This window comes from Chrysochloris asiatica, unplaced genomic scaffold (assembly GCF_000296735.1).
Source record: "Chrysochloris asiatica unplaced genomic scaffold, ChrAsi1.0 scaffold00035, whole genome shotgun sequence".
NCBI lineage: Eukaryota > Metazoa > Chordata > Mammalia > Afrosoricida > Chrysochloridae > Chrysochloris > Chrysochloris asiatica.
In genome coordinates, this window is record NW_006408553.1 from 8292125 (window position 1) to 8317632 (window position 25508).

Below are 25508 nucleotides of genomic sequence, written 5' to 3' on the forward strand. Positions count from 1 at the left end.
TGGCAGCCTCTACAGCAAGGTGAGAGAAAGAAGGCTGCCATGACACAACTGAGGTTGTGTCCCAGCTCCCTGCTATAATGATGTCTCTGGGATCTATGGATAGATCCCAGCTCCTAGGGCTCTTGGGCCACAAAGAAATTCAAGCCATGGGAGAATCTCTATAACAAACACACTCATTAGCTTTAACACTTGTCCCAGACCTTGAGGATTGGGCCTTTTTTCTCAGTCTTCACTTATTCAGGAAACTATCAGACCCTTTCCTTTTTCCCTGCCTTGCTTATCTGTTAGCAATCTAGGCTGTGCCCTTTACTAAACTTCCCCAGCCCTAGCCCTGGATTCACCAGGGGTCACTGGTGGTAAAGCCTGTTGCAGTTTCCTTAGATGATCTTCCCTCGACAGCTAGAGTAATATCGGGATTTGACAACAGAATTGGGACTTTTCATGTTCCATTTGCGCACGTCTGGACAGTTTCAAACTCAGATTGTGGGAGGAGCCACACAAGGTGGGGAGGGAACTGAAGTGTTTGGAGGGGATATCCCACCTCTTTGATAAATTGAGTCCAGGCTGCCAGCGGCTGATTTACTAGGGGAGCAGGCTTTAGCAATTCCTGTCAACAATGGCTGGAGAAGGCTGCTTTTTGTAGGTTTGGAGAAGATGGGTACCAGAGCAAACTCCAAATAGGAGCAGAAAGCTCCAGTGTCCTTATACATCTGTGGACTATTTAGATAAGAAAGGCTGTACTCAATCATGGAAAGAGTTGTTTGCTTAAATAAAGGGAGGGAAAGTTGCATGTGTGTGTTTAAGGAGAGAAAGAGGAGGTGGAAGGAAGGAGAAAAGAGCCAACGATTTTCCACAGCTGAAAGTCCACCAAGTAAGTGGTTTTAATTAGAGTGACCTTCCCATCACCTGAGCACCAGGCATGACGGATGGGGAGGTTGGTAGTAGTGGTGGCGGTGGTGAAGGATACACGGAATTCCCATGCACTTGTCCTAGGGGTTTCAGCTCAGCTCAGCTGTGAACCACAGCGACTTCCAAGGACAAGCTCTCTTCTCCCTCTGGAATGCCTGAGTCCAGGGTCCTAAGATTGTATACCCTCAGAAAACCCACCCATCAGCTGTCCATGACTTCTCTCAGATTCCCTAGGTACCAACACTTAAATCAAACAAGCAAAACTCAGAACTGCACATTAGATTTTCTTTCCAAAAAGGGAATTAGGAAGAAAGGAGGAGGTCCTGCTTCAGCTTTGGACTCATGTGACCCCCCCCCCCACCTCTGTTGCACTTTTTAATGGTTCACACCAGCACTCGTGTTATTATTGGGAATGGACTGGAGGTAGTGTTTTAAAGGGCCTCAGTTTCCATTTTTGCTGAACTACCCAGAGAGTTACGTAGATCTGGGTAATTTGACTTCTCTGCTTAGTGGATTAAATCCATCATCTGAAAGAATAAAGTGTGTGAATGCTAAATCCCAACAGCCTATTTCACAATGTGGCCCCCGGACAGCCGTGGTGGGTTCCACAGAGTTAACTGGATTCTTTTGGGGTCAGAGCTCCCTCCCAAGGCTGGCAGCGAAGGCCATGGGGAATCTAAAGTTGGCTGCTAGGCTTGGCAGATTTCGCAGTGACACTGAGCAGTACATCCCTCCAGCGTGGCAAATGCAGCCCTGACCTGGGCCAGGGTTGGGGGAGGCCCCAGGGCTCCTGCAGAGTAGAAGAAGGAGGCAGCCAGTAGTCAGCCAGAGGTAAAAACAAGTACCAGCCCATAAACTGCAATTACTGTCAGCAAGGGGCCTTCCTCGCGCTACCCTGCCTGCCAACCACCGCCACGCGCCACGCGTCCGCTCTCTGGGCCCACTCATAATGCTCTCAAAAGGCCGCCTTGTTTCTTGATGCTTCTCCTGGCAGTGCCAGAACTGGCAGCTGTTTATGGTATGGAGACTGGAGATGGTGATAAAGACATCCAATGACATTAAGTTGGGACAGTTCAGATTTACAGAAGGACTGAAAGAGTTGAATTTCCATGTCACTAGTTGTGGGGAAAAGAACTCACCTGTAAGCCCCTGGAAAATTGTGCGAATGTGCCATGAATCTTAATGCAGATAAAGGACAGCTGGTGTGGACCTAGCGAAATTGGCTCCTAGCAAAATATTTTCAGCTTAGATTCTCTTCATTGTGGCCCTATCTCCAGCCCTGAAATGGACAGCATGGCTCAACTGTTGGTGACCATTCTTCTAAGTCTGAACTTCCAGCAATCCTCAGACTGAACCTAGAGTATGCAAAACAACACACAATAGACACACAAACCTGTTGCATTGCCATTGAGTAGACTCCAATTTATGACAACCTGGTGTCAGAGTAGAACTGCTCCATAGGCTTTCTTGGCTGTAAACTTTATGGATGCAGATCTCCAGGTCTTTTCTTCTGTGGTGCTGCTGGGGGAAGTGAGGGTTCAAAGCACCAGTTTTTCGGATAGTTGTTGCATGCCATCAAGTTGATTCTGACTCATAGTTGACCCTTTGTAGGACTACTGAGGAGCAGCTGATAAGTTTGAGCCACCAACCTTGCAGTTCACACCGACCTGGAGAAGGTCAAGTGCTTATCTTACTGTGCCAGAAGACACCAAACTGTGTTACCTAGGGACTTGAGCCAGGGCTTCAAACTGGTTCGACCCCCTGCTGATAATTTGCATAATGCATTTTAATAATATCCCAAGGTGAATCTTATAGATCACTGTGGAGCTTGTTAAAATGTAGATTCCTGTTCACTGTATCAGGGGTCCCACCTCATCAACTGCCATTGAGTAGATTCTGATTCATAGTGACTTTACAGGGTAGGATAGAATGGCCACCAAGGGTTTCAGAGATCCCTTTCCTTTTTCTTCTATGAATGGAGGCTGGTGGCTTCACACATTTTTGTTAGCAGCCCAATGCTTGACCCACTGCACCACCCAAACTCACTGGCATCCCATCAATTCTGACTCTACCCTACAAGACGGTAGAATTTCTCCATAGGCTTTCCTGTAAATCTTTTTTTTTTTTTTTAATTGATTTTTTAAAAACTTTTTATCGTGAATTGAGTGAAGGTTAACAGACAGGGTCATCAGCTTTGCTTACACTTTGTTTCATCTCAATGATTACAATCCCTTTCTTGTAACAGTCCTGTGGCTTCCCTTTTACATCTTATTTTTCACAAATCAACAGAGCAAAAATATTTGATGCACACATACAAAACAAAAAATATGTATTCATTTAAATGTCCAAAGGGCACATTTTGAAAGCCAGCCTCTTGCCCACAGACTCAGCCTTTCTCAGTCCATGGGCCTAGAGGCCTCAGCTGCTCAATCTCTCCATGACATCTTTGCTGTCGATGCCTTTCTATGTAGTATCTCATGCTCTTCCTTCTTGATGGTCCAAGGATCCTCTGTCCCGGAAATGAAAGATTAACTACTCCCCCTTTTTAGTTACACATCTTCTACAATTACAGTTGTGACAATCACAATTAATTCTGCTTATAATTACAATTGAATCATAAAATCCTATCAGCATCATCCCCCATCCCCTTTCACCAGATCCATCTGGAAAAGAGGAAAGCTCTTCAGTGGGCATTCTGCATCACCCCTTGTTCTGAATCTAAGCACATCCATGAAAGTTTGTAAACCAGTCACTCTGTGCCTTTATAGACCCTCATTTTTCTTTTTTCATATCTCCCTCATTTTATTTATTTATTTTAGAGTTTTTATTGTGAATTGAGTGAATGGAGCATCAGTTTTATATTCAACAAATCATATACTTTGTTTCATTACAATGATTATAATCCCTTCCATGTACCATTGGTTACCAGTGTTTCTCTGTATTCGTTTTAGCTCTTTTTCTTTTTAAACACTCAGGCATATATAATAATTTACACATTCTGCAAGTCTGCCTTCTGGCCACGAACTCTCAGTCTGTCTCTTTCTATGAATCTAGAGAGCTCAGCAGCTCCCTCTCTCCATGTCCCTGTCTCTGCCTCCATCTCTGGTGTCACTGCTTCTCTAGATGTTGTTGTTAAGTGCCGCTGAGTCGGTTCCAACCCTGTATAGGGTTTCTGATCCACTTCTCTAGATAAGGTCCTGCATTCCACTTTTGCGCTTCTCCCTTGATGATACTATGGTACTCTGTTTCTGGACTGTAAGATTAACTACTTCCGCGTTTTTGTTACAAACTTCTACCTTTACAATTGTGACAGACGCAATTAGTCATGATAACAATTACTCACTATTGAATCATAGAATCTTATCCCCATCTCTTTTTAGCAGACACATCTAGACAAGATGAAAACAATTCAGTGGGGACTCTATCTTCCCCTGCACACTCTTAAGCTAAATTCCCTCTTGAAACCTTTTAAGCCAGACACTTCATGTCTTTATCATCCCCTCATTTTAGGTAGCCAATGTGTAAGTTGCTTGTCCCCATCTATGCTATATACAGAGGGATAACATTGATACTTGATGTGAAGATTCCTTCCCTCTCTGTTGGTATTTTGAGCTACTACCTCCATGAATGAAGGAGCTCTGGTACGTAGTGGTTATGAATTAGGCTACGAGCCGTAATGTCAGCAGTTCAAAACTACCAGCTGTTCCGCGGGAGAAAGATGAGGCTTTCTGCTCCCATAAAGATTTATAGCCTCGGAAAACCTGTACAGGGTTGCTATGAGTCAAAATCATTGACTCCACGGCACATAACAACAACAGTCTTGGTGTGGTGCTGTGGGTTAATGCGCCATACTGCAAAGCTGTTTGAACTGCAAGAGTGGCATTCAAGCTCATCAGCTGCTTCTTGGAAGCAACCTTCTTGAGTTGCTGTGGGTTGGAATTGACTCGCTGGCACTTAACAACAACATCAACCCAGTGCACTGAGAAAACAAGCTTCATCCTTGATACCAAGAATCCTTCCATTTTGTTTGGAATTTTGAGCTGCATCCATAAGCTAAGGTCCTGCTCATCAAATTGTAGCAATTTTGCTCATAGTATCAAGCATCTTTATCTTTACCTGGTCAAGTTATGGTCAGCTAGCCATTCAAGCTAGGTCAAATGGGTACTATCTGCAAGTTTGAAAATTCACTCATACTCTCAGTACTTCAGAGCCATTGGCTGCTTCACTCTCAGTTCTAGCCCCCAGTGGCTAGGTAAGTCCAAGGCTGTCAATCTTTACAGAAGCAGACTGCTGTCTTTCTCCCTGGGAGTGGTTTCAAACCAGTGGGCTAGCAGCACAATGCTTAACCCTCTATACCACCCGGCTCATTATGTCTGGGATGGAAGGGCAAATCCTCAGTAGGGGACAGATCCAGAATGAACTGGTTCAAGCCCAGCCTCAAACCTAGATCAGGTCCAAAGAAAATCTTCTCTTTCTGACAATTTCCTCCCACCAGGTGGACAGTAACATGTTTGTTCAGAAGTGGTTTTAACTGCAGGGGAAAAGAGGTCCAGCTTCTAAATCAAGGCAAATAAAATTCATGAGCTTCAAAAAACGCATACACATGCACATATTCGTGTGTAGGCACACGGAAATCACAGGTGGTACACTGAAGAGGGTCACAGCTCTGCTCCCGGAGGAGTCTTGCTTTCAATGTACAAGCTGCTCCATGTCTTCATCTGTTGCCATCATTTTTATAATCACTGTTATGTGTTCAGATGATTGTGAGTGGCATTTCGAATGTTTGTGCTCATGTAATTGCTTGTTTCCTACTGAAATTCCATGTGAAACCCTTTCATTGTTCTCATTATCGCTTGCCCAATGTTCTGCCTTACCGGGAAGGCCGATCGCAGCCTGTTGGTATTGATTATAAGACTTTCAGCGCTGTTCTCCGGGGCGGGCAGGGAGGCAGCCATCATGTGCTGGCCACAGGAATTCAGGCTTGGGAGCGCCGGCTGGGTCCTGAAGGGGTTGAGGGCAGGCGGGGGCTGCTGTTCCTGGTTGCTGAGCCAAACGTCAGAACAAGGGAGATCTGACAAGGGCCTGGCCTGCCTCCTGATTTTGGAAGAGGCCAAATGCAGAATGCATTTTTGCACCTCCACCCCCAGTATTTCAGAGGAAATGTGACCCTGGAGTTTCTGATTCGTGTGCACTTAGCTCATTAAAATGTTGATTTACAAAGGGCTTATGATGTCCAAACAAACCTCCAGGACCTCTATTTCAAGCCAGCCTTTTTTTCTTGGTGACTTTTTTGGGGAGGGTAGGTGGGAAGAAGAAATCAAAGATTTTGCCTTTGAACCGGGGAGCCACATTCCATCGGGAATAAAACTTGGACTCACAGACAGGAACATAGACCTTTGGAATTGATTGGATTCTCTCTCAGATGAATCATGTACTTCTAGACCTAATCAGAACCACCTGGATTTTCTCAAAGCCCAGTCACTATCTAGGCATTGTGTTTGAACTTGACCCAGGCTGAAAACAAACCAGGGTAAGGAAGACCAGTGTCCATTTACAGGAATAAACAGATGTCTAAAGGCAGCATTCAGAATCCTGGGACAAACTGTCCAAGCTTGGCTTTTCTCTTTTTCACCTGCAATTACTAGGTACTGTCTTGGATAAACAGGGGCCGTGGTAGCATAGTTTATTACGAACTGGGTTGCTAACCACAATGTCAATAGTTCTAATTTACCAGTTGCTTCTCAAAAGGAGGAGGGGGCTTTCTGCTCCGGTAAAGATGTTCAACCTCAGAAACCCTATACAGGATTGCTTTGAGTCGGAACCAGCTTGGTGGCACACAACCACCACCATCTTGGATAAACACTCATTTACCCCTTTAAAAAGCAAAGAAAACAGACATTTTAAGAACTCAGGGTGAATTTTCTTATAGATTAAGCCTGTTTGGAACGGGGATAAAGGATAATGGTTGTTATTGTTGTTAAGTGCCATCAAGTTGATTCCAGTCTTTTTAGGCAAGCCCTTAACTTTGGCCCATTTTGCATTTCTTATAGGAAACAAACTTTTTTCCTGTCTTCCTTCCCCTTTCTTTCTTTCTTTCCTTTTTCTTATATTTCTCTTTCATTCTCTCTACTGTCTTCCTTCCTTCTTTCCTACCTTCTCTCTTTCACCTTGCTCTATTTTTGTCTCTCTCTCCCTCCATCCCTCCTTTTCTCTCTCTCTCTTATCCTTAAACTGGTATGGGAAATGCACATCTCTTTTCAGGGTGCACGTGTATGTCTGTATGTACATATAACTATGGGGATATTGGTGTATATCAGTGTTAGACAATGTAGAATTGGTGTTGAAATATATGTACTTCTTTCTGTCTGTGTTGGTGTATGTATATGTAATTTAGTTCTAATCCCAGTCCACTGGGGTCTTCTATTCCTCACAGGCCCCTCTTACATGCAATCACCTACCTTACTTGGTATACAATGAAATGTTGATTTGTGTGGTGCCAAGTCTGTCTTTTTTAATAGATGTTTTATTGTGAATTGTGTGATAGTTTACATGGGAGAACATTAGTTTTACATTTATTCTATCATACGTCGTTTCATTGCCATAGTTACCATCCTGTCCATGCATCATCACCCAACCAAAGGATATACCCTGCAAGCCTGTCCCCCCACCCCCCACGGTCCTCAGCACACAGCCCTTTCTCTCTCTGGATCTCAAGTCCCCTGCCGCTCCATCTCTTCAAGTCATCTTCTCTGCCTCTATCTCAGGCCTCACTGCTTCTCTGGGTAGGGTCCCGCTTTCCGCTCTTCTCCATTGATGGTCCCAGGGCCCGCCACTCCTAGACTGAAAAGTTAATCACTCCCCTCCTTGTTATAAAATGTCCACCTTTACATTTCCAACCCTCACAATCAGTCCACCCGGGTTCACAGTAGTCTGCTGAACAATGTAGGGCTTAGCTCGCTGCTTCATTGATGTTCTCCAAGTCTGTTTTATGTTGATCACTCTTGTTTCATGAAAGGCTTCAATCACTTCAACCAATCTGTAGGCACCATGAGGATCATAACAATGTATACTACTACTTTGGTACTGATCTCACTCCATTTCCAGTGCTCTAAGCACAGTGCTTTGCACATGGATTATCCTTAAGTAGCTTGTACTGGACAGTTAAGTAAAAAGAGGAATGACCACAAACAAATGGACTTCGGAGTGTTGAGAATTGTGGCCCATGTGGGGCATCTTCACCTCTTTTATGGCAACATTCCAATTATTTTGCTTTCCTTACCTTGGAGCCCCTTCCATCTTTTATTGCTATTTAATTAACCTAGCTTTGTTTTTCCATTATGAATGTATTTGGATGTATTAAAGGTTGGTCTGGCTTCACAGACGGTGTCCATCAGCTGCTGACATACCAGTGAAATTACCGAAAAGCTGGTTTTCCAGTATTTCTTTGGCAGAGGACCCAGCAGATGACACTGGCTCAAAATTATGGCTCATAAAATGTCATACCAGAGCCCTGGATGCTGAGCATTTTCTTTTAAGATGCTTTCAACTCTTTATCTTTCAGAACCATTAAATGTCCCCACTTGACGCCTTCCCCTTGGAATCATTTATTGACAAGGGGCTTCAAAAATTTTATGGAAAAATTCAACTTTTTGTTTTCTTCTTTTGTTTTGTTTTGGGGAAGAGTAAAGAGTGAGGATTAGGACTGTGACTAGGCGAGGCCTATGACTTCATTTAGTGTTAGGGTTGTGGTTAGGAGTAGGATTGGTCTTAAGGATAAGGGTTGAACTACGGCTAAGAGTGATGCTTGATAAGGTTTTTAGGGTTACCTTTATGTTAATTTTTATTATTTATTTAGTCTTAAAATCTATTTGATTTCCTCTTCATTTGGAAGTTCCATAACTACATCATTCCCTCTTTTTATGTTATAGTTTTTGTTGTTGCAACTATATCTCTGTCTATTTTTAGTCTTGTAGGTCTGTTTTTCTTTGAATACCTCCATATCTGGATTCAGTCTAGGAGATAGTCTCATGTATGTTACTATCAGATTGTCTAAGACTGGTTGACGGCTGTTGTTGGTTCGTTGTCCAAAGAACTCCCTTTAGTATATTTTGTAAGGTTGGTCTGGTTTTTAAAAATTCTTTAAATTGCTGCTTATCAGAAAATGACCTTATTTTGCCATCATATTTGATGGGCAATTTTGCTAGATATGTGACTCTTGGTTGTCAATATTTTTTCTTTCAGAGTTTTATATATATGTCATTCCATTATTTTATTTTCTACATAGCTTCTTCTGAGTTTTCCTTTTTAGGTAACTTTTATTTTTTCCTGAGTTGTTCTTAAGAGTCTTTCTTTGTCTTTGGTTTTGAAAAATCTGATTGTACTATGTCTTGGAGTTTTTGTTTTGGAATCTATCTTGTTTGGAGTTTGTTCAACTTCTTGAATGACTATCTTCTTGTCTTTTATGATTTTAGGAAAGTTTTCTTCCAACAACTCTTGGACAATATTCTCTATAGGTTTTTTCTGTCTCTTCCTGTTCTGGAATTCTAATCACATTTAAGTTATTCCTCTTGATAGTGTTCCATATAAATCTTAGGCTTTCTTTGAATTTTTAAAATATTTTTTCTAATTGTTCCTCTATTATGTTAATGTTAAGTGCCATCAAGTAGATTCTGATGTATAGTGACCCTATATAGGGTTTCCAAATAGTGGCTGATGGGTTTGAACCGCTGACCATACAGTTAGCAGTCAAGTGCTTATCTTACATTGTTATACCAAGACTCTAGTTGCTCCTCTAGCAGATGAATATTGAGAGATTTTCTTCAGTCTCAGTAATTCAACCTTCCTTTGCTTCATTTTACTTTGCCCTTCCCCACCACTAGTCTGTCAATTTGTTTTACTGTGGTGGCTTGTGAGTTGCTGTGATTCTGAAAGCTATGCCACAGGTGTTTTAAATACCAGCAGGGTCACCCATGGTGAACAGGTTTCAGATGACCGTCCAGATGAAGACAGACCAGTAAGAAGGAGTGACAAACTACTTCCAAATATTTAGTCACTGAAAACCTTATGACTAGCAGAGAAACACTGTCAGATACAGTGCCAGAAAACGAGCCCCTCATGTTGGAAGGCACTCAAAACGTGACTGGGGAAGAGCTGCCTTTTCAAAGTAGAGTTAACCATGATGACTCAAATGGAGTAAAGCCCATGAGAAGAAAAGCCTGAGGGACCTTCATTTGCTGATGGGGCAAAACTCAAAATTCAGAGAAACAGCTGTAAACATCCATTAATAATCGGAACATGGAATGTATGAAGTATGAATCTAGGAAAATTGGAAATTGTCAAAAATAAAATAGAATGCATAAAAATCGATATCTTAGGCATTAGTGAGCTGAAATGAACTGGTATTGGCCATTTTGAATCTGACAACCACATGGTTTACTATGCCAGGAATGACAATTGAAGAGGAATGGTGTTGCATCCATTGTCAAAAAGAACATATTCAGATCAGTCATAAGGTACAACGCTGTCCGTGAAAGGATACTATCCATGCGCCTACAGGGAAAACCAATTAATACCACTATTATTCAAATGTATGCACCAAACACTATAGCCAGTGAGGACAAAATAGAAGAATTCTACCAACTTCTTCAATCTGAAATTGATCAGTCATGCAATCAAGATGTATTGTTCATTACTGGTGATTAGAATGCAAAGGTTGAGAACAAAGAGGAAGGATCAGAAGTTGGAAAATATGGCCTTGGTGATAGAAATGCTAGAGCTGACATGATAGAATTCTGCAAAATCAATGATTTGTTAATTTCAAATACCATCTTTACATAGCATAAGCGCCAAGCATATACATGGACCTCACCAGATGGAATACACAGAAATCAAATTGACTACACCTGCGGAAAGAGACAATGGAAAATCTACATATCATCAGTTAAAACAAGGCCGGGGCAGACTGTGGAACAGACACCAATTGTTCATATGAAAATTCAAACGGAAGCTGATGAAAATGAAAGCTAGTCCATGAGAGACAAAATATGACCTTGAATATATCCCACCTGAATTTAGAGATCATCTGAAGAACAGATTTGATACAATAAACACTAAAGAGCAAAGACCAGAAGAGTTGTGGGATGGCATCAAGAACATCACACATGAAGAAAGCAAAAAGTTATTAAGAAGACAAGAAAGAAGGAAAAGGTCAAAATGGATGTCAGAAGAGACACTGAAACTTGCTCTCCAGCACAGAGATGATAAAGCATATGGAAGAAATGAGGCACAAGAGCTGAACAGAAAATTTCAAAGGCCAGTTCAAGTTAAGACAAAGTCAAATATTACAACAAAATGTGCAAAGATCTAGACTCAGAAAACAAAAGGGAAGAACATGCTCAGCATTTCTCAAGCTGGGGAACTGAAGAAAAAAGTCAAGCCTCGACTTTCGTTGTTGAAAGATTCTCTGGGCAAATTATTGAATGATGCAGAAAGCATCAAAAGAAGATGGAGGGAATACACAGAGTCACTGTACCAAAAGGAAATGGTTGATGTTCAAGTGTTTCAAGAAGTAGCATATGATCAAGAACCAATGATACTGAAGGAAGAAGTCCAAGGTACAGTGAAGGAATTGGAAAAGAACAAGGCACCAGGATTTGATGGAATAAAAATTGAAATCTTTCAAGAAAGTGAGGCGGCACTGGAGGCACTCACTCATCTCTGCCAAGAAATTTGGAAGACAATTATCTGGCCACCTGACTGGAAGAGATCTGTATTTGTGCCCATTCCAAAAAGAGGTGACCAAATGGAATGAGGAAATCATCGGACAATATCTTTGATATCTCATGCAAGTAAAGTTTTACTAAAGGTAATACAGAAATGGCTGCAAGCATACATGGACGAGGAACTTCCAGAGGTTCAAGCCGGATTCAAAAGAGGATGTGGAATGAGGAACACCATTGCTGATGTCCGATGGATCTTGGCTGAAAGCAGAGAATACCAGAAATTTGTTGACCTGTGATTTATTGACTATGCAAATTCTTTCGATTGTGTGCATCATGACAAGCTATGGACAACATTGTGAAATATTCTGGAACACTTAATTAAATGGTTTAAAATTAAGAAAGGTGTGCAACAGTGTTGTATTCTTTCACCATACTTAATCAATTTGTATGCCGAGCAAATAATCTGAGAAGCTGGGTTATATGAAGAAAAACGTAGCATCAGGATTGGAGGAAGACTCATTAACAACCTGTGATATGCAGATGATACGACCTTGCTTGCTGAACGTGAACAGGACTGAAAATACTTACTGATGAAGATCAAAGAGCACAGCCTTCGATATGGATTGCATCTCAATGTAAAGAAAACAAAACTCCTCACCACTGGACCAATAAACAACATTCTTATCAATGGGGAAAAGATTCAAGTTGTTAAGGACTTCATTCTTCTTGGATCAACTATCAACATTCATGGAAGCAGCAGTCAAGAAATCAAACTATGTATTGCATTAGGCAAATCTGCTGCACAAGCCCTTTTTAAAGTGTTGAAGGGCAAAGAAGTCAGGACTAAGGTGACCCTGACCCAAACATGGTGCTTTCAATAACCTCATATGCATGCGAAAGCTGGACAATGAATAAGGAAGACCATAGAAGAATTGATGCTTTTGAGTTATGGTGTTGTGGGAGAATTTTGAAAGTGCCATGGTTTGCCAAAAGAACCAACAGATCTGTGTTGGAAGAAGTGCAGCCAGAGTGCTCCTTAGAGGCCAAGATGGCCAAACTTCGTCTCTCACACTTCGTACGTATTGTCAGGAGGGACCAGTCACTGGAGAAGGATATCATGTTTGGTAAGATGGAGGGTCATAGAAAAAGAGGAAGACCCCCAACGAGATGGATTGGCCAAGTGGCAGCATCAATGGGCTCAAACATGACAACAATAGTGAGGTTTGCCCAGGATCGGGCAGTGTTTGGTTCTGTTGTTCATAGGTTCACTATGAGTCGGTACCAACTCGATGGCACCTAACAACAACAACTTTGCCCTTTCAGTATATTATCTATTTCTGAAGTCTTAGTGTTAATCTTCTGGGTTTTTGATTGCTGATTTTGTGTAGTTCCCATTTTTTCACTTGTTTTGTCAGTTTGTTTCCTGAATTCTTCTAAAGTTTTAACCATGTTTTCCTTGATTCACCTGCAGTTCTTTTGATCGTTCTTTCAATTTGTTCATGTTGCCTAATTAACATTCTTTTCAATTCCTTTTCAGGTAGTTCCCATAGCATTCATGTTGTTAACTTTCCTGACTCTGTATTTTGTTCATTTGTTTGAGGTATTCTGTCTTGTTTCTTCCAGTAAGCTGACATTATCTGTTATCTCTCAGACATTGGGGTGCTGTTCTTTTATTTGATTGATGACTGTATATTGGTGTATTCTCAGGCACTCACCACCAGTCTCCTGATGGATATGGTAAAGACCAGATGTGTGAATGCATTTCGTTCTCTCGTCACTATATAGTGGGTGGGTTCACATGCTTTCTGAAGCCTGGTGCCTGACCCCAGACAGAGCAGAGGCTGTGTAAGAGAGGGTGCCACTGGCAACTGGGTTGGTAAGGGCAGGGAATGGCCACACCCCTGGCTATTAGGAGAGCACAGGAGCAAGAAAGAACTGCACCCCCTTGCTGCTAACTTCCACCCGAGTCCTGTGCCTTCAGGCCACTGTACTGAGAGCCCCTCACAAAAGCCTAAGATGACTATGCTTCTTCATGACAGCCCATAGTCCTCCCACTTTTCTTCTTTCTCACTGTTCCTGTTAAGTTTCTCTTTCAGTTGACAATTAATCCACCTCTCTGTTCTATCTGTGATAGAGGGAACAGTGCTCAAGATTCCAGTATCACCATCTGTATCTGTTTCATTGGGTCTCCCGTATCTTTGTTGCAGAGCGTCAGCTCAGTGTGTCTGCCTACTCTGTCATCTTGCCCTGGCTCCCCATGGAAAAATTCCACTATCTGCTAATTCCATTTTCCCACAACCTTTCTGAAGCCTGCACTTATTTTGGATAATCTTTTCTAGTGCAAGTATAAGCAGTTCCTCGGTTATGAATGACTAACTCATGGACAACGCGTACTTACCCTTTGACCTTATATACATTTGCCCTAACTTTGAATTGATTCAAACAACCCTAAAATCAAAAAAACCCAAAACACTTCCATTTAGTGAACTTTTTAGCTACCCTGTGTAACAGTTCCATGGCTATACATCTTTATGGGAGCAGAAAGTCTCATCTTTCTCCCATGGAATGGCTAATGGATTTGAACTGATCACTTTGCATTTAGCAACCCAGTGCTGATTTTACATTGCCACCAGGGCTCACAACAAATTCTTTATTACAATCACCTTCATTTGCTGTCTGTGTGGCTTTGAAATCATTGCAAAGCTTTGAGCCTTTTCTTGACATCACCAAGCCCACTGCCATTGACTTGGTTCTAACAGTGCCCCTGTAGGACAGGGTAGAACAGCTCCATAGGGGTTCTGAGACTGTATCACTCTTTACTGAAACAGACCATTTTATAGTTCTCCCATGGGCCAGCTGGTAGGTTCAAAGCGCCAACCTTTTAGTCAACAGCCCCATGCTTAATCCACTGTGTCACCAGGAGTCATTTCTTACACGACAATAAGGTAAAATAAGAACTGTATGCACCTGTCTTCATTGCCTACAAATTTGACTTAAAGACACTTAGGAATGGATCTTGTTTATGACCCGAGGGCTGCCTATAGTAAAGAACTGAGCTGACCAACAAACCTTTCTTCTAAATAAGGTTCATTTTGGATCTTCTATGTCTATTTAGGAGTCCTAGTATGGCGCTGTAGGATAAGCACTGGATTGCTAATCAAAAGGTCAGCAGTTCAAACCCACCAGCCACTCCTTGGAAACTCTATACACGGTTGCTGTGAGCTGGAACCATCTCGACAGCACTTCACAACAATATGAAGTTAATTCTTCATGATTCATTGATTGAAGGCTTGAAAAGCATACACAGAAGGCAGGGAAGAAATATGACTGACATCACAACAAAACCCAATCAAACAACAAAATCCCCTTCTCCCTTAAAAAAAACAAAAACCCAAAGTTCTATATACATTTAGCATAAGTCTACAAAGAATTCTTGATAACCTCTTGTATTTACTCTGACATGGAAAGTAATAGAAAGGAGGCTTAACTCCAAACCTGATAAACTTGTGCTTTGTGGGGCTTGTCTGAAATATACTTGATATGTCTTACGTGGGATTTCATCTTTGTTCTTTCTCTCACTTCATAACGTCTCAAGAAGCTCTATTGTCATGGAGTTAAGTTAAAATGCTATTCTTTCTCTCCTGAGTACTTCAGAGTCAAGAAAGCTCTTCAAATTCCAGGAATGTGTGAGTTGGAAACTGCATGTAGTAGACCCTTATTTCTGAATGACTTATGCAGTTTAGTGACCTCCTAGTAGAGAAAAAACAAAAAACCCATCATGAAGTGATTTTTCCATCTCCTTCTGCTTACCACACTGAGGGTTACAAGAGGAAAACAACTATGCCAAATCAAAAGTGATCTGATTCTCACAGTGGCAAGATTTTCCAACGGCAGGAGACAAATTCCTCATGTCATCCCCAACACACATACACACACAGAGGAGCATTTCCTACCAGCTCAGCAGACTTCCTCCAGAGAGATGCCACCATTGTATAACCTCCCTGCCTGGCCACAGTGCAGCACAGGACTGACTTCCCTGGTCGCCCACAACTTGGACTGCCTAAGAGGAAGAAGAGGGTGATTGGACTTCACCAAGATGCTCATAGCCTTGCTTGTACAACCCTGACCCTCACTGGTGCGAGAAAAGTGAGCTTAGAGTAATGCTCCCACCCTGAAGGGGAAATCTTCCCTATTAATGAATGAAGTTTTCAAAGCTGTTACAGTTAACATTGATTCTTACCCACCATCTCGTCTTGTATCTTATAAAATTTCCTTATTTCCCTGCTCATTTTCTTTGCATTTTCCATTCTTATCATTTAATCATCAACCCTCATCTATTGCCTGTGGTCCCCTCCCATCCCCTGCCCTCCATCTTTCTATCTGTTTCCTTTGCTCCCTATTTGTCATTTTCTCTTCTTCAACTCTTCTTCAGGCTAAGCTAAAGATGTAGTGTTTGATTCAGAGACTCCTTCTGAGCTATGATGCAGCAGGGGTTTGCCTCAGGGACCCCATTTCAAACTGTGCTGCTAGCAGGGTGTCTGATACCACTTTAGAAAGTCAGGCAGCCTCCTTGAGTTGGGCAAACCCAATTTGGGGGCCACTGAGTCTAACTTATGGCAGGGCACCATGACTAAATTGCTGGAAGAGTTGCCTTGATGAGAGGTGGGATGGATGTGGGTCTCGTTCTTGCAGGTATGAAATGTGGCACATTGTGCCTGCACACAGCCATCCATCCTGGACCATTTTCAGATGCACAAATGAAAACAAACCACGGCGGTTTTCCAACTGGGCGGCACATTCCTTCCACAGCTCATCACCCTGTAATCAAGCCTCGTGTCTACCATACACACTGTGGGCCAAACAAAAGTGGTTTCCCTTCACACAACACAAACCTATCTTCCGTCCGTCAAGTCGACTTCCCTATCATGGGACAACTGGCATTTGGGCTCTGACACTGTGCTAGGCAGCAAGAGGGCTGAGTGAGATGAAGGGAAACTTCCTGATTGACTGAGAGATGGGACAGCTGGTGTCCTCATTTTCCAAAGGGCTTTGAGAACCACAGAGCCCTTCAAAAGTGGATACTTAGCAACCAAGCATTTTCCCGAGCACAGTTAGGTTTTCCTTGGCTGGAGTCCACGTGGGCCTGGACCTTATTGGCAGTTGAGGAAAGGAAGAACAGACAAAAAGCTATTTATCTCTTCTCTGTGAGCTCTGTCTGGAGAAAGAAGGTTCTGTGGTTCTCAATCAATGAGAATAGTCAACTTTGCTGGGTAACCACAATACTAGTTATTATGAAGGATGCAAAGAGAAAGCAGAAATTAATCCTGCCTCCAAGATCTTACAGTCTCATATGGAAGGTGAGACACGGGAGCATATATGCATAGTGTTGAGTCGGAAGTGAAACACACAATTAGAGAAATATGAATGAATTGCTTTGAGAAGTCTGGAAGTAATGATATCCGGGAGGTCTATGTTATGAATCAGGCTGTGAATCTCATGGTCAGCAGTTCAAAACTACCAGCTGTTCCACAGGAGAAAGATGGGACTTTTTGCTCCTGTAAAGATTTACAGCCTTGGAAACCCTGTACAGGGTCGCTATGAGTCGGAACCAACTCCATGGCACATAACAACAACAATAACAAAATGTAGAGCAGGTGGCATTGAAGTTTGATCTCAAACACTGACTAGGACACACCAGGACGAGGGCCTTCCAGGCAGAGGGAACAGTGTGAACACTGAAACAGCAAGGACATGGAATTGATCCTGTGGGACCCATCGAAGGTTGAGCTGTAGGAGATTGACATAATCAGAAGTGCATCTAGGAGACTGGAGTGACCAGCAGTGGGGAATGAAAGGCAGAGTGTGCATCAGTCAGACAGCCTGCAAATGTCAATAACCAGCTCATCCTAGTCCACACTCAGAGGCAGAGACTGTGCTGTAGCCAGGGCTGGCTGCTACTAATAGTCACAGGTTCAGAGTCACTGAAAGTACTGGCTGTTTACTGGTCTTGTTGTTGTTAGGTGCCATTGAGTTGGTACCGACCCACAGAGACCCTATGCAGAGCAGAACAAAACACTGCCTCACCACTGTTGCCACGCCTGAGTCCATTGATGCTGCCACTTGGCCAATCCATCTCATTGAGGGTCTTCCTATTTTTCTCTGACCGTCTACCTTACCAAACATGATATCCTTCTCCAGCAACTGGTCCTTCCTGACAATATGTACAAAGTATGAGAGATGAAGTTTGGCCATCTTGGCCTCTAAGGAGCACTTTGGCTGCATTTCTTCCAAAACGGATCTGTTGGTTCTTTTGGCAGCCCATGGCATTTTCAATATTCTCCTCCAATACCATAATTCAAAAGCCATCAATTATTCTATGGTCTTCCTTATTCACTGTCCAGCTTTCACATGCATATGAGGTTATTAAAAATACCATGGCTTGGGTCAGGCACACCTTAGTCCTCAAGCTGACATCTTTGCTTTTCAACACTTCAAAAAGGTCTTGTGCAGCAGATTTGCCTAATGCAATACATCATTTGATTTCTTGACTGCTGCTTCCATGAGTGTTGTTAGTTGATCCAAGAAGAATGAAGTCCTTGACAACTTCAATCTTTTCTCTGTTGATAAGAATGTTGTTTATTGGTCCAGTGGTGAGGATTTTTGTTTTCTTTACATGACCTTCATCAGTAAATGTTTTAATTTCACTTCACTTTCAGCAAGCAAGGTTGTATCACCTGCATATCACAAGTTGTTAATGAGTCTTCCTCCAATCCTGATGCTACATTTTTCTTCATAGATTATTTCAATTTTTTTCTTAGATTATTTGCTCAGCATACAGGTTGAATAAATATGGTGAGAGAATACAACCTTGTCTCACACCATTCTCAATTTTAAACCATTCAGTGTTCCCAGTTCTGTTCAAACAACTGCCTTTTGGTCCAGGTACAGATTCCTCATGAGCACAATTAAGTGTTCTGGAATACTCATACTTCGTAATGTTGTCCATAGCTTGTTATGATCCATACAATGGAAAGCCTTTGCATCTGCAATGTAATAAATACAGAAGTTGTACTATGATGGAGCTGTTTGTTGAATCTAATAACACAAATGTATTGCTTGTAGCTAGCATGCTTTGGTTTTATTTGATTTCTTTTCTAGTAATTCTCTTATTGTATTTTACAGAATGGTGAGTCTGTGTCTTAGTAGAAACCATGAAAACCTAGTTTTTGATGACAGATAAATTTGAGAAGTACCCACTTAGCTTAGCCCTGAAGAAGGTGGTCTCACTGATTGCTAAAAGATTCCATTTTCCTTCAGACATTGTGCTTGATAAAGTGGAGAGTTAGTGAATAAAAAACATGAGATGGCTTAATATAGTGGCAGCAGCAATGGACTCAGATGTAACAACAATTGTGAGGATGGTGCAGGACTAGACAGTGTTTAATTCTGTTGTGTACACAGAATGAGTGAGAACTGACTGGACAACATCTAACAACAGAAACAACAACAACAACAAATGCACACATCCAAGAAGTGCAGAGAAAATTGCAGCAGGAAAACACAAGGAAAAGAACACAGAATCAAATTGCTGAAAACATAAAATAAAATGAAAATCATAAAAATCAGCCATAAGAAAATGACATACTATGTACTGAGGAGGAAATATGAAAATTGAAATAGTCATTTTGTCAGAAACTACGTAAGTCAGAAGACTGTGCAGCAAATTGTTTGAAATTCTGGGGTGGAATTGGAGGTGGGAAGCATGCCAACACAGAATTCTATACCTAGCAAAAGTATCGTACAAAATATAGGTGAAAGAAAGATTTTTCAAACAAACAAAAACGCTGAGTGAATTTATCTCCAGGAAACATGCACTATCAGAAATGTTAATGAAGTTCTTCCATCAGGAATGAAAAATAACTGAAACTTAAATATACACAAAGGAATGAAAACTGCCAGAAACAATAAATGTATGATTGCTGATAAAGCATTTTCCGTCATTTAAAAGAGATCATTTATTATTTAAAGCAAACTTAATAAGATCTTACATTCTTATTAATGTAAGATCTTACATTCTTCTTAATAACAATGTACTGTGAAATTTACATGTAAGTGTAAAATGTATGACAACAATAGCATAAAGGATAGGAAGATGGAAATGAAACATACCATTGTAGGATTTTATATTATATGTGATTTGTTGTTGTTATTAAGTGTCATCAAGTAGGTTCTGACTCATAGCAACCCTGTACAGGGTTTCTGAGGAGCGGCTGATGGATTTGAACTGCTGGCCTTTCAGTTATCAGTCCAGCGATGTAGTATAATATTTTTTTGAAGTTAGACTGTGATAAATTAAATTTTGTCTACTGTAAGCCTTAGAGCAGCCACTAAAAAACTTAGAATTATAACTAAGAAGCCAATGGTAGAAATAAAATGTAATACGAAAAATATCCAATTAATTGAAAAGAAGGTAGAAAGAGAAGGTACATGCAAAAATAAAACAAAACAAAACAAAAACCAGAGGAAATAGAAGCAAATACTATTGAATGATGATGCACGGAGAAGACTGTAATCATTGCAATGAAACAATGACTGTAAAACCGATATTGTTGTTGTTAGGTGCCATTGAGTTGGTGCCGACTAATAGAGACCTTATGCACAGCAGAACAAAACACTGCCCGATCCTGGGCCAACCTCACTATTGTTGCAATGCTTGAGCCCATTGATGCTGTCACTTGGCCAATCCATCTCGCTGGGGGTCTTCCTCTTTTTCTCTGAACCGCTACCTTACCAAACATAATATCCTTCTCCAGCAACTGGTCCCTCCTGACAATATGTCCAAAGTATGAGAGGCAAAGTTTGACCATCCTGGCCTCCAAGGAGCACTCTGCATGCACTTCCTCCAAATTGAATCTGTTAGTTCTTTTGGCAGCCCATGGTACTTTCAATATTCTCCTCCAGCACCGTAACTCAAACGCATCAATTCTTCTATGGTCTTCCTTATTCACTGTCCAGATTTCACATGCATATGAGGTTATTGAAAATACCATGGCTTGGGTCAGGCACACCTTAGTCCTCAAGCTGACATCTTTGCTTTTCAAAAGTGATATACTCCTATGTAAACTATGACTCAATTCACAATAAAAACTTAAAGAAAAAAAAAAAGATATATGGAGCAAATAGAAAAATTTAGCGAAAGGTTAGATCAAACCAAACAATGTCAATTATTACTTAAAATGTGAATAGTTTAAACACTCCAATAAAAACACAGAGATGGTCAGACTGGATAAGGTATTGAGACTCGACTACCTGCTGTCTGTAAGGGAACATTTTAAATAAGTTACAAAGGAATTTTGAAAATATTTTGAAGTGAAGGAAAAGAAATCACAGTATATTAAAATTGGTGGGGTACTGCTAAAATAGCTCTGAAAGTGAAATTTATAGCTTTAAATGTAAAGACGAAAAAAGAAAGGACATAAACCAGTTTTCTGTCTACTTTAAGAATCTAGATAAAGACGTGCAAATTAAACCCAACATAAAAGTAAGGAAGCAATAAAGAAAAGAGTAGAAATATACGGAATAAAAAGAATACAAATAGGTAAACATCAATGAGCCCGAAAGCTAGTTCTTTGAATGCTGTTATTGTTAAGTGCCATTAAGTCGGTTCCGACTCATAGCAACCCTGTATAGGGTTTCTGAGGAGTGGCTGGTGGGTTTGAACTGTCAACCTTGCAGTTACCTGGCCAGTGCTTATCCTACAGCATCACACCAGGACAATAGACTAAATATACCTCTAACTGGACTGATTAAGAAACAAACAAAACCAAAAATTATCAGTATCAAGAATGACAGAGAAGATATCACTGAAAATCCCAAATATGTGAAAGAAAAATAAAAAGGAGTATTTAAAAACTCTGTGCCAATAAATTCAAAAACTTAGATTAAAAGTACAAGTTCACTTAGAAACATCAATTGCCTCAGAAAGAAGTAAAAAATTTGAATAGTCTTAAATCAGTCAAGGAGTCCTGGTGTGGCTCTGTGTGTTAATGTGCCAGATTGAAAAGCCATTTGAACTGCAAGTTCGGTGGTTCAAATTCACCAGCTGCTTCTCGGAACCCTATATAAGGTTGCTATGGGTCGGAATCGACTCAATGGCACTTAACAACAACAACAACAACAAATAAGTCAAAGAAGTTACATTATTTTACAATTACATAAATATTTAAGGAATAAATTATACCAATCCCACCGTACAAATGTTCATAAAATAAAGAAAGGAATACTTCTAAATTCATTTCATGAGACCATCTTTATTCAGGCATTTTGAATCAATTCTCTTGACACTTTTTGGGTTTTACCCACTTCCACTGATTTCAACTGACCTTTGGGATTGTGGCTGTTGGTAGCTGCCACGTAATCTGCCCTTGACCCATACACAACCAGCATAAATGCTGTCCAGTCCATTGAGATCCATAAAGTTTCCATTGGCTGATTTTAGGAAGTAGATTCTGCTGAAAACTGTTCAGTCCCTTGGCAACATATAAGTCTCCACTGACAGAAGTGGCTGTCCCATAAGGGGATGGAATCATTGGCTGCCCATGAGGTACACTTGTCAGGAATCAAATCTAGGTTTCCAGAATGAGAAGAGATAATTTTGCCACTGAAATATCACTGCCTTTACTCTCCCCAGCCCCCAAATGACCATTATGTTCCTGTGGTGCTGTAAGATATGCACAAGACCAAAAGGGCAGTTTGAACCACAAGGTCAGTGGTTCAAACTCCCCAGCAGCTCCCCGAAAACCCTATATAAGGTTGCCATGAGTTGGAATCTACTTGACAGCACTAAACAACAACTTACCAACTAACAACAAATGTTACATACACTTCAAGACTTAGTTCAAGACCTTTTCTCTAGGAAGCATTCTTCCAATTATTTTTGAAGACACAAATTCCTTCTTTTCTTAGCTCTGCTTGCACAAAGGAGGCAGTACTACACAGCTGGAGTCCTGGTGTGGCACAATGGATTAATGCACTGGTCTGCAAACTCTGAGCCACAAAGTTGGTGGTTCAAGCTCCTTGGAAACAGGGTCACTATCGGTCGGAACTGATTGATGACACTTAACAACAACAACAAAGATTTCAGCCTAAGAAGCACTTTGGGCTGGTTCTGCTCTCTAAGTCGGAATAGGCTCTGGGCACACAATAAAAAAGTTACTGTTTGAAATGGAGAGTGTTGGTATGACACTGTAAGATAAGCCTGGACTAATAATCACAAGGTTCAAACCCACCACCCACTCCTTGGAAACCTGACACAGGGTCTTCTATGAGTCTGAAATGACTCGACAACACTACAGGTAACTCTGTGGCAGGATGTGAACCACACTGCCTGTCAACGTAAGAAATGGCAGGAGAGAGAAGAGAGGGAAGAATTAAACAGTGCCTGAGAAGTGCTGAAGGCTGGGTAGAGGCTGGTGTTAGGGATGTCTGTACATGGAGATTGGTCAGAAAAATGCCATCCTTGTTTCAAATGTTGCTGTTGTTTAGTACTATCAAGTCAGTTCGGACTCATAGCAATGCTGTGTCTGGTTTCCGAGGAGTGGTTGTTGTGTTGGAACCATTGACCTTGTTGTTCAAGCCAACCTTATGATCCAGTGCTTACCCTACAGCGCTGCACCAGGACGGAAATGGCTCCATAGCCCTACTTTCCAGTCTTGTATCAGTGCCTCTGTTAGATCTCACGGTCCTTTTAAAGGAACATAAACAAAGCAGTATGCCAAGTTACGGCACCTTCCCATGTGTGTCAGAGTAGAATGGGCTCAATAGTGTTTTCAATGACTGGTTTCTTAGAAGTAGATCATCAAACCTTTCTTCTTTAACCTCTGACCTTTAGGTTAACAGCCAAGAGTTTTAACCATTTGCACCACTTAGGATCTTACATTCTTCTTTACCTTGGATACCTATTTTCTGTCATAAATGTTAATAGTACCTCTTCTCACTCTTTCCTTTGGATGGTAAGTTTTGTCGTCACCATAGAGAACACTGGAAGGAGGAATGATAGAGGCAGGATGGTTATGGCTAGAGCAGAGATTCTCGTGGTGCAGTGGCTAAAGCTCTCGACTGTGGTTCAAATCCACCGTAGAAGAAATTTGTGAAGAAAGTCTGCTGCAATAAAAATGGCAGCCTTGGAAATCATATGGGGCAGTTCTACTCTGTCCTTTAGGGTCACGATGACTTTGAATCAACTCAATGGCAGTGGGCTGTAGCTGGCGCAGTTCCAGAGGTGTCTTCATACCAACAAAGAAACTGGGGCCCAGAGAGGTTAAGTGGCTGCACAAGATCACCCAACTATTTAGGAGCCCAACTGAGATTTAAATCCAGGTCTCTGACTTGTTGACAGGACTCTTTCTGCTTCACCCCCCACCACTCAGCCTATGGATTGGAAACAGTCAGCCTGCTGCAGTTGCTCTGTGCTCCTTTCTAATACTCCTTCCCAGAGAGTCCTTCAGAAACACCGAGATTTATCTTCGCTGAGTGGATGTTTTGAGTTTGGAAAGTTATGGCTCTGGCCTGCTGAGTCTTGAGCCAGCCAGGGACCAGGGCCTTGAGAATTAGGAGTGTTTAAGGAAGAGAGGTCCAGATACTTAAGCTGGGCGAGATGCAAGTGCACATCGTAACTCTCCCACATTCATTCTTGTCCAGGGCCAGAGCACCGCTATCTCTGTACAACAACCACCACTCCCCACCCCCCCGCCCAGGAGCTGTCAGGGCTGAGGACCACATTCTTGTAAGTCTGCTAGGATGCAAAGCTACCTGGTGTATATCCAGCATACTTATACAGAAAGTATTCGCTGATTGAACTGCTGAATGAATGGTTGCCAAAAATAACTTGTGAGCTCCTTGGGAGCAAGGAAACTGCCATTCATCTTTGCAGAACTTGGGCCCTGCTACCGGGCTGAGCACCTAGCAAATGCGTATTCTTTCTCATATTGCATTCCCTGTTTCTGTGTCAGTGATGCCTTGTCCTTCTTATCATCCAGATGCAAAATCTCATTTTTATACTTGACACCTTCCACCTTCTCCTTCCCCAGTTCCCTGCACATTTAACCAGCTGCCAAGGTATATGCATTACCTACCGCAGTGACCTCTAACTTCCCATCTCTCTTCTTTATGTCTCTGTTAAGGCTTCATGCTCTCATTAGCTGTCATCTGGGTGACAGTGAAATTATATCCTTCGCCTCAAGGCTAGAATGCAACAAGAGTGCAAGTAATGGCAGGGATTTTTGTCACTGATATATCCCAAGTATATGACATATAGTGGACACTCAATACACAGTGAAATGAATGGATCAGCCCCTGTGCCCCCATTCCTCATTAACTTTATCTTCCTAAAGTGCAGTTCGGACCAAGCCACTTGACACTCCAAAACTTTTATTCTCTTCCAATAAAGTATATTTATTTAAATAATTTGATTCCAAATTGTGTGACCTCTATTCTGAATTTGGAGTCCTACTGTGGCACTGTGGATTCATGTGCTGAACTGCAAGATTAGTTTGAACCATAAAGTGGTTCAAGCTCACCAGCCACTCTTGAGAAACCCTATACAGAGTTGCTATAATTTAGAACCAACATGAAGGCACTTAAAAACAACAACATCCCAAATTTAGGAGTCCCTGAATTTAGAGGTCATCTGAAGAACAGATTTGATACATTAAACACTAAAGACCGAAGACCAGAAGAGTTGTGGGATGACATCAAGAACATCATACATGAAGAAAGCAAAAAGACATTAAGAAGACAAGAAAGAAGGAAAAGGTCAAAACGGATGTCAGAAGAGACACTGAAACTTGCTCTTCAGTGTAGAGATGCTAAAGCAAATGG